Genomic DNA, 10,482 nt, shown 5'->3' on the forward strand with positions numbered 1-10,482 from the left:
AATCCCATTTCAATCTGGTTTTTTTAGAATTAATGACTTTGGGCAGCAGAAAAAGACAGTTGGATCCCAACTGTGGTGCCTCCTCCATTGGGGGGTTGAAAAAGAAAAAAAGGACAGGGTGGTGGTGGTTTGAAGGTCAACGATGGTGATGCCAAAGATTGTTGTGGTGGAGGCGTCGACGGTAAGATTATTGGGATGGAGAAGAAGTATAAACATATTGGGCCATTTACGCAAAAAGTAAAAAAATAATATTGGGTCATTTATTAAAAAACAGTCACTCAACTTTAGCTCGTCCAACGTGGCAAGTTAACGGGCCACGTCAGCTAGTTAACTGGTCACGTTACTTGTTCCGTCAGGTCTATAATGGAAAACGTTAATGGGTGACTGATTTGTCACTTTTCGATAATATTAGTGACTGCTTTGTTATTTTTTGAAAGTTGAGTGACTGAATTGAAACTAAAGTGACTATTTTGTCAGCTGCATCAAAGTTGAATGACTGTTGATGTAATTTACCCTTACAAATAATACATTCAAACTATAATTAAGATCATATATATAATATATAAGGTAAACTATACAAATAGTCATTTAACTATGCTTGTGTTCTTATTTTGGTTATCCAATTTTAAAAATTTTCAATTTAGTCTTGTTTTAGTCACCTGCAATTTAACGGAAAGCTTTTTTCTAACTGGTATGATAACACATTCATACTTCAATACTTACATATTTTATTAATTTGATCTTAGTTCTAAATAATTCAATAAATTTAACTCCACACTTACAAATTTTATCAAGTTCATCCTCGAATTTCCTAATCAAAACTTTTAACTTTTAAAACAAAAGTATTTCACGTTTATAAATTTGTAAAACTCAAAAAAGAAAGAAAGAAAAACTTATCTCAACTAACGACTCGTTTTCGAGTCAATTCCTAATATCAATAAGGTTACCTTAATTTTTTTTTAAATATAATATTTTATAATCCTTTGATTGACAAAATTTTGGTTAAAGAAAATAGAAAATCTTTTGAAAAAACACTTTAAATGTACTCTTATTGTTAACAGTATGATATTTCCTTCAAGGTACATAGAAATAATACTCAAATTGGCCCTTGAAATTGGAAATTAAATCCAGAGTTAAAAAATATAGCTTTGAAAAATCCAATTGTTCAATCAATAATTATATAAGAAAATTTATAAACATTTAATTTTTCATAAGACAAAATATGGAAAAGTTGGGATTAGTATTTAAGGTTTTTTCTCTCCTTTGAGAGTTTTTCCTCTGCTACTACAGCTTGTTTTCCTCTACTTATATAGCCGTTTTCTAGGTTTTGTTATTCTTTTTTTCATTGGTGGTCTGGGTGTTATGAGGGTTTCGGGTTCTGAGATTGCTGATGTGAAAGGGGATTTTCAAGTGCTGTCGCTAGAAGATGCTGAAGAAAAGGAAGCTGTCAGATTAGAAGAACATGTCTCTAGTATCATGGGTTGCGCGTCGGTGCTCGCAACCATGACAAACTGGTGCGATCCATCGTGTTCGAGGGAGGTCATTTAGCCCAACCAAATTGGCCCAACCAAACTGGCCCAGTGATTGGAGAGATTAAAAGCCCATCTCAAGAGCCTGATAGAAATGGGAAGTGTTCTAGAAGATATAATTATGGAATCTTAGAGTTCTATTTGTATATAGCTGGTTATGTAAGCTTAGAGTTCTAATTGTATTCAGCTTTTAATTATAGCTATTGATATACTGTGAGGCTCAACTATAAATAGAGACCTCTTTGCTCATTGTATATTTCATTGAGTTATTAATAAGAATTTTGAGAGTATTCACTCAAACTTTTCTCTCAAGTGTTCTTACTTTTGTTCATCTTTCAAGGCTCGTTCTTACTTCGTTCTTCTGTTGTTCTTCGTGAAAATCTTAAGGGAATTCTATTGAATCCTTTATTGTTGCGAGTGAAGTTGACTTGGGCGTTTTTGCTGCTGAATCTTTTTTTTGTTACAAGTTAGGCTGACTTAGGCGTTTTGAGCAGAGAAACTGCATAAGGTCGCACGGATCGCGTGGGAAAACTCTAAGTCCGTGACAGTTGGTATCCGAGCTAAGGTTCGAAGCCACCGTTGAAAGATGTCAAAAGAAGTTGAGGGAGTGGAGACCCGTGGGAGGGATAGGAAAGCCAGTCGCTCAAGGGACATATTGTCAGCTTTAGAGGATCGCGTCGTCACTCTCGAGAGTTCAATGGGGGATATCAAGGAGAGGGTTGAAGATGTTGATGATAGGCTCCATGATGGACTGCAGTCCATGCAGGAGCAGCTTAAAGAGTATGTGACGGATAATATGAAACAGTTGACTGGTAGAGATGATGCCATTGAGGCTATGGTGGTGGCCTTGAAGGGAGAGATTGCGGAGCTCAAGGGTGAACTCACAATCTACAAGGTTGTCTTGGGCAATGGTGGGTTAGCGGCTGCTGCACCCAAGCCCAATATTGATGTTCCCAAGCCCAAAGAGTTTAAGGGAATAAGGTCCGCAAGAGATGTGGACAACTTTTTGTGGGGAATCGAGCAATACTTCTGTTCCAAAGGCATCACGGAGGATGTCACTAAAGTAACTACTGCTGCGATGTATTTATCTGACGTTGCTTTGTTATGGTGGCGTCGTAGGTCCACTGATGTGAGACATGGTGGGTCTGAAATCGGAACATGGGAGGAGTTTCGATGTGAGTTCAAAGCACAGTTTTACCCAGAGTATACCGAGGATGAGGCTCGGGCAAGGTTGCATCGGCTTGCGCAACAAGGCACTGTGAGGGAGTATGTACAGGAGTTTAGCGAGCTTATGCTCCAAATCTCAGATATGGGGGAGAAAGAGGCATTCTTTTCCTTTATGGACGGATTAAAACCGTGGGCGAAGCAAGAGTTGCAGCGCCGAGGAGTTCAAGAGCTCACCAAGGCTATGTCAGTAGCAGAATCACTTGCTGAATTTGGTGGGAGGAAAGACAATTCCAATTCTTCTAAACCCAGATTAAAGGGTAATAGTGGGGGAGATAAAGAAAGGCCCACTAGGAACGGCGATGGTAAGAAACCTTGGGACAAGAGAAAGAGTGGGCCTATAAGGTGCTTCCACTGTGAGGGTCCACATATGATCAAGGACTGTCCAAAGAAGGCCGCTCTCAAGGCTATGGAAGCAAAGTGGGAGTCCGATGTAGAGGATAACAACCTTGGATCGATACTAGGGGGTGTCGAAGATAGAATGAGCCATGGTTTGATGTTTGTAGACATCATTGTGGCCGGCAGAAAATTGAATGCGCTCGTCGACACAGGCGCTTCTGATTTATTCATGTCTGAGGAGGCTGCTTGTAAACTAGGCCTCAAGATAGATAATGGAGGGGGTCGGATCAAAACAGTGAACTCGGAAAGTATTCCAATCAATGGGGTTGCAAAGGGAGTGGATCTTCAGCTCGGCAATTGGTCAAGGAAGGTATCCATTAAGGTAATACCACTTGATGACTATGATTTTGTGGTGGGACTAAGCTTCCTTGATCAGGTTAAAGCTCTTATTGCCCCTTCGAGCAATTACATAGTGATTTCAGATGCGAAACATCAATGCATGGTGAAAGTGACAAGGAAGAGAAGCTTTGAGGGAAAAACACTATCAGCAATTTAGTTTGCTAAAGGTGTACGGAGAAATGAAGTCTCATATTTAGCCACCTTGAAGATCGAAGAGACCGCTGAATCTGTTAGTGAGACCCCGAAAGAAGTGGGACAATTGCTACAATCATTTCGAGATGTAATGCCTGCTCAGTTGCCAAAAAGTTTGCCACCCAAGAGGGAGGTGGACCACAAAATCGAGTTAGTATCCAATGTGGTGCCGCCAGCAAGGGCCCCCTATCGTATGTCTCCGCCAGAATTAGAAGAGTTGCGGAAACAATTGAAGGAACTTTTGGATGCGGGATTCATTAGACCATCTAAATCCTCATATGGTGCGCCAGTGTTGTTCCAAAAGAAGCAGGATGGGTCCTTAAGAATGTGCATCGATTATCGAGCTCTAAACAAGATCACCGTGAAGAATAGGTATCCTATTCCCCTTATCGCAGATTTGTTCGACCAGCTTGGTAGTGCAAGATGGTTTACCAAGTTAGATTTGAGATCGGGGTATCATCAAGTTCGGATAGTCGAGGGGGACGAACCAAAGACAGCTTGTGTGACACGGTACGGTTCGTATGAGTTCCTTGTGATGCCTTTCGGACTCACGAATGCTCCAGCTACATTCTGCACCCTAATGAATAAGGTACTTCAACCCTTTCTTGATCGTTTTGTGGTTGTTTACCTTGACGATATTGTGGTCTATAGCAAGTCGCTTGAAGAGCACGTAAGACACTTAAGGGAGGTGTTCCAGACTTTGAGGGAAAATGAGCTGTTCGTCAAGGAGGAGAAATGCTCATTTGCCTAACAAGAGGTGTCATTCTTAGGCCACATTGTGGGAGGCGGTAAGATCCGAATGGATAAAAATAAGATTCGAGCCATTTCAGAGTGGGAGCCTCCAACCAAGGTAACAGAGTTGAGATCTTTCCTTGGATTGGCAAATTACTATCGCCGCTTTGTCGAAGGCTACTCTAAAATTACCACTCCCTTGACGGACATGTTGAAGAAGGGGAAGGTATGGGATTGGAATCCAGAATGTGAGAAGGCCTTCAACCAATTGAAGCAAGAAATGACGAGGGAGCCCGTACTTGTCTTGTCGAATTTTACGAAGCCTTACGAGGTACGTACATATGCATCAGATTATGCTATTGGGGGAGTACTGATGCAAGATGGACACTCAATTACTTTCGAGAGTCGAAAGCTTAACGAGATGGAACGTAGATATACGGTCCAAGAGAAAGAGATGACTGCGGTAGTACACTGCTTGCGCACATGGGGACATTATTTATTGGGTTCCAGGTTCGTGGTCCTTACCGACAATGTTACCAATAGTTACTTTCTAACCCAGAAAAAGTTGTCTCCCAAGCAGGCTCGTTGGCAGGTTTTACTAGCAGAGTTTGATTTCACAATGGAATATAAACCAGGAAGTGCCAACAATGTTGCTGATGCACTTAGTCGAAAGATGGAATTCACAGCAATCAGTCAACCTGATGGCTCTTTGTTGGAACGCATTCGAGAGGGATTGTCCCATGATCCTACGACCAAAAATTTGATTGAGCTTGCCAAGGAGGGAAAAACAAGAAGAATTTGGCTTGATGGGGAGCTAGTATACACTCATGGACACTGCCTCTATGTGCCCCATTATGGGAAACTCCGTAAGGTAGTCATGAAGGAATGTCATGACTCGAAATGGGCAGGCCATCCAGGGATGCATCGCACTTTGGCCCTTTTGGAGGATCGCTATTATTGGCCTCACATGGGTGCTGATGTGGAAACCTATGTGAAAACTTGTCTAGTGTGCCAACAAGACAAGGTTGAGTTAAAGACTCCAGCCGGCTTGCTTCAACCCCTGCCAGTCCCAGAAAGGCCATGGGAGAGTTTATCCATGGATTTTATTATTGGTTTGCCTAAGTCTGACGGGTTTGCTAGTATTCTTGTTGTGGTGGACAGGTTTTCAAAGTATGCGACTTTTATTCCGGCGACCAAAGAGTGCCCTGCTGAGGAAGCAGCTCGGTTATTCCTTAGACACGTGGTGAAATATTGGGGAGTGCCACTATCTATTATCAGCGATCGAGATGGTCGATTTACTGGTCGGTTCTGGACGGAGTTGTTCAAGTCAATGGGCTCAGATTTGAACTTCTCCACGAGCATGCATCCACAAACCGATGGGCAAACTGAACGAGTAAATGCACTGTTGGAGACGTATCTTCGGCATTATGTGAGTGCCACACAAAGGGATTAGCCAAAGTTGCTGGATGTGGCCCAATTTTCATATAACTTGCAGCAAAGTGGGACCACGAATCAAAGTCCATTTGAAATAGTGACGGGTCAACAGCCACTCACACCCAACGCTGTTGTGACCCATTACACAAGACCAAATCCGGCAGCCTATAGATTCGCAAAAGATTGGCAAGAGAAGAATGACTTGGCTAGAGCTTGTTTACACAAGGCAAGTAAGCGTAGCAAGAAGTGGGCCGATCAGAACCGAAGGGATGTACAATTTCAAGTGGGTGACTCAGTCCTTGCTAAACTACACTTGATTTTACGATATACTGGTTTACACAAGGGTCTTGTGCGAAGGTATGAAGGGTCGTTTAAAGTTGTAAAGAGAGTGGGCAAGGTGGCCTACAAGCTGGAGTTGCCACCAAAACTTAAAGTACACCCAGTCTTCCATGTAAGCATGCTTAAGCCGTTTCATGAGGATCAAGAAGATCCGAATCGAGGCAAGTCCGAACGAGCACCGATGGGGGTAAAAGTCTCGTATGATCGTGAAGTAGAAAACATTGAGGCAGATCGGGTAATTAGACGAAAGTACCACCGACCACAGCATGAGTACTTAGTTCGATGGAAGGGACTTCCTGATAGCGAAGTAAGTTGGGAACCTGCTGAGGCATTGTGGCAGTTCCAAGGGAAGATTGACCAGTTCCATAAGGAGGATGCGACGAGGGCGTCGCTAGAACAAGTGGGGGAGAATGTCATGGGTTGCGCGTCGGTGCTTGCAACCATGACAAACTGGTGCGATCCATCGTGTTCGAGGGAGGTCATTTAGCCCAACCAAACTGGCCCAACCAAACTGGCCCGGTGATTGGAGAGATTAAAAGCCCATCTCAAGAGCCTGATAGAAATGGGAAGTGTTCTAGAAGATATAATTATGGAATCTTAGAGGTTTATTTGTATATAGCTGGTTATGTAAGCTTAGAGTTCTAATTGTATTCAGCTTTTAATTATAGCTATTGATATACTATGAGGCTCAACTATAAATAGAGACCTCTTTGCTCATTGTATATTTCATTGAGTTATTAATAAGAATTTTGAGAGTATTCACTCAAACTTTTCTCTCAAGTGTTCTTACTTTTGTTCATCTTTCAAGGCTCGTTCTTACTTCGTTCTTCTGTTGTTCTTTGTGAAAATCTTAAGGAAATTCTATTGAATCCTTTATTGTTGCGAGTGAAGTTGACTTGGGCGTTTTTGCTGCTGAATCCTTTTTTTGTTACAAGTTAGGCTGACTTAGGCGTTTTGAGCAGAGAAATTGCCTAAGGCCGCACGGATCGCGTGGGAAAACTCTAAGTCCGTGACACTAGTACTGGAGAATCGCTAGAGAATTGTCTCGTCAGAACATTTCTAACACGAGCGTGGTTAATTTTTCGTCTATGAAAGCCACTTTGGTGAATGTTTGGCATCCTATAAGAGGGATCACAATTTCTGGTTATCTGATGGGAGATTTCTGTATAGACTATTTCATAAGGTAGATGCTGATCGTATAGAAGCGAGAGGACCATGGAATTTCAATTCACATCTTCTGATCTTGCGAAGGTTACATGATGGAGATGATCCTAAGACTATCCCATTAAACACCGTTGATTTTAGGGTTTTAGTGCAAGAACTTCCTCATTGAGTTAATTCAGAAGTGGTGGCTAGAAAAATGGAGAATTTCATTGGGAAGTTTATCGATTATGATTGTAAAGCTATCACTCTTAGCTATACCGAAGTTTTGAGGGTAAGGGTTAGGGTGGATGTGGAGAAACCGCTAAAACAAAAAAGAAAAATAGTTCTGCCAAATGGATAAGATTTGTGAAATTTGATTACGAAAAATTAACTCTTTTTTTGTTTCCTTTGTGGAAAGTTAGGCCACAGAGAGAGCTTTTATCCATTATATGTTTTGCAGGATGATCAGGAGCTTTCTTTTGGTTGGGACATTTCTTTGAAGGTTCTGTTTAGGCGTGCGGTGGCTCCATCCAACAGGTGGTTGAGGGAGGAGGGTGGTGGTACACCAGAAGTGAAATTGAAAAATTTTAGGGGAACACCCCTGTCATGGGAAATATAGAGGCGAGATTGGTGCGACCTGGTAATGGGCAATTAAGGGCGAATCTTGGGCGGGTAAATGAGGAAAATTTGAATCCATATGTTTTGCCTGTGGGATATGGTCAGAATCAGGGGTTAAATTGGAGGAATAACATGAATTTGGTTATAACGCAAGATGAGCCATCAAATAGGCTTTCAAGTGGTGGTTTTGATGATGTTATGAGGGAGGATGATCCAATGGTTAATGGGGAAGGCTTGAAGCTGCCTCACCTTCATTTGGATAATAGTGAAGGAAATAATAATGGAAATGGTGATAAATACCAAAATGAAATATCGATAGGCCTCGCTCAGCGGGTCAACCGAGAGCAATGAGGCTCGTTAACTGGAACGTTCGGGGCTTAGGTAACCCCAGGACGGTTCGTTGTCTTCGGCACACACTGAATGACAGTAACCCCTCTGTAATTTTTCTGGTGGAAACGAAATTACAGAGTAGGTGGATAGAGGGTTTTCGGAGATCATGTGGTTATTTGAATGGCATTTATGTGTCTTCGGTGGGGAGCAGTGGGGGGCTCTGCCTGGGATGGAAATCGAGTATTTCTGTTACTTTACGGTCATTTTTTAATAGTCATATTGATGTCCTGATTAATGAAGATATTAATGAAAAATGTTGGCGATATATTAGTTTCTATGGAGCGCCGCAAGAAACTCGCAGGGAAGATTTATGGCAACTGTTGCGGCAATTAAATGATTGTCCTATTATTCCATGGCTTTTATTCAGGGATTTCAATGAAATATTATTTTCTTTTGAAAAGAAAGATGGCTTGCTTAGTAATGATAGACAGATGCAAGCTTTTAGTGTTGCCTTTGAGGATTGCGAGCTTGAGGATCTAGGGTATGATGGTGTATGGTACACTTGGGAACATGGGCGGTTTGCTAGCAATAACATCAGGGAAAGGTTGGACAGGGTTGTTGCTAATGGTGTGTGGAGTACAACTTTTCAGCTTTACAAAGTATCTCACTTTACACATTCCTTTTCAGATCATAGTCCAATTGTTGTAGATATGGAGGATGATGGCCATAGAAATTGGTTGTGGCATTTTAAATTTGAGGCAGCTTGGCTTCTTGAAAAAACATACAAAACTGAGATGGCACGCCTTTGGAATGATTCAGACGGTACTATACCTGAAAGATTGAGCTATATTTGTTGTAGTCTTGATAAGTGGTTTAAGCGGGTTCGTAGAGAAAAAAGAATTAACGTGTCCTCTTTGCGTTCTCCTATTGCTCCTTTGGGTTCACTAACCCCGACAGATGCTGTGTTGGAGGGGATGCTGAATGTTAAATTGCATATGAATATTGAGGTTGATAAAGGGGGGATCTATTGGGAAAAACGGGCACGAGAAAATTGGTTAAAAATAAGGATAGGAACACTGTCTTTTTTCACAAGTTTGCATCTCAATGGAAGCAGCTGAATAGAATTAAAGGGGTGTGAGAGTGGGAAGGATTGCACATGATTATTTTGTTAATTTGTTTGCAACACAGGGTGTCATTGATGAGGATGATATTCTCTTGGGTGTTGATAGGTGTATCACAGACTCGATGAATGCTGATTTAGATATACCATTCACTAAAGAGGAGATTTTTAGTACTTTGTTGTCAATGTCGCCTCTAAAAGCTTTAGGTGATGATGGTCTAGGAGCGATTTTCTATCAGCGTTTTTGGCATATCTTGGGAGATGAAGTGGCTGGTTATTGCATTGGTCTTTTAAATGGTGAGTTCCCTATAAACCTTATTAATCATACGTATATTGTTTTAATTCCAAAAGTTAAGAGTCCTCGCAGCATGATGAATTTTTGTCCCATAAGCCTTTGTAACGTATTGTATAAGATTTCTTCAAAGGCTTTGGTGAATAGGTTTTAAGAAGTTCTTTGGTTCTGCATTGATGAGGCATAAAGCACATTTGTGTTGGGGCGTCTTATTTCTGATAATATTGTGGCCGCTTATGAGATTCTCTATTTCATGAAAAATAAAATATTTGGTAAAGAAGGGTCATTTGCTCTCAAGTTAGATATGAGCAAGGCATACGAACGTGTTGACTAGCGGTTCATTGAAGAGATGTTATTGAAAATAAGTTTCTTGGTCAATTAGGTAGAATGGATTATGCGGTTCATCACATCAGTTACTTACTCGATTGTGGTTAATGGGAATGTGAGAGATAAGTTTACGCCATCTCGAGGTCTTCGGCAGGGAGATCCTTTGAGTCCATATTTGTTCTTAGTTTATAGTGAGGGTCTTTCGACTTTGCTTAGGTTTGCGAAAAGTAGTGGTGCGATAAAGGGAGCAAGAGTGGTGAGAGGGGCCCCAAGGGTTACTCATTTATTGTTTGCAGACAACAGACTCATTTTTGGGTATGCCACGGCAATGAGAGCATCGAATGTCTTGAAGGTGCTTCAATCATACACCAAGTGTTCTGGTCAGTTGGTCAATTTTGAAAAATCTAGAGTTTTCTTTAGTTCAAATATAGACATGGGGAATAGGTTAGATGTGAAGAGAATTC

This window comes from Gossypium hirsutum, chromosome D09 (genome assembly GCF_007990345.1).
Source record: "Gossypium hirsutum isolate 1008001.06 chromosome D09, Gossypium_hirsutum_v2.1, whole genome shotgun sequence".
Taxonomy (NCBI): Eukaryota; Viridiplantae; Streptophyta; class Magnoliopsida; order Malvales; family Malvaceae; genus Gossypium; species Gossypium hirsutum.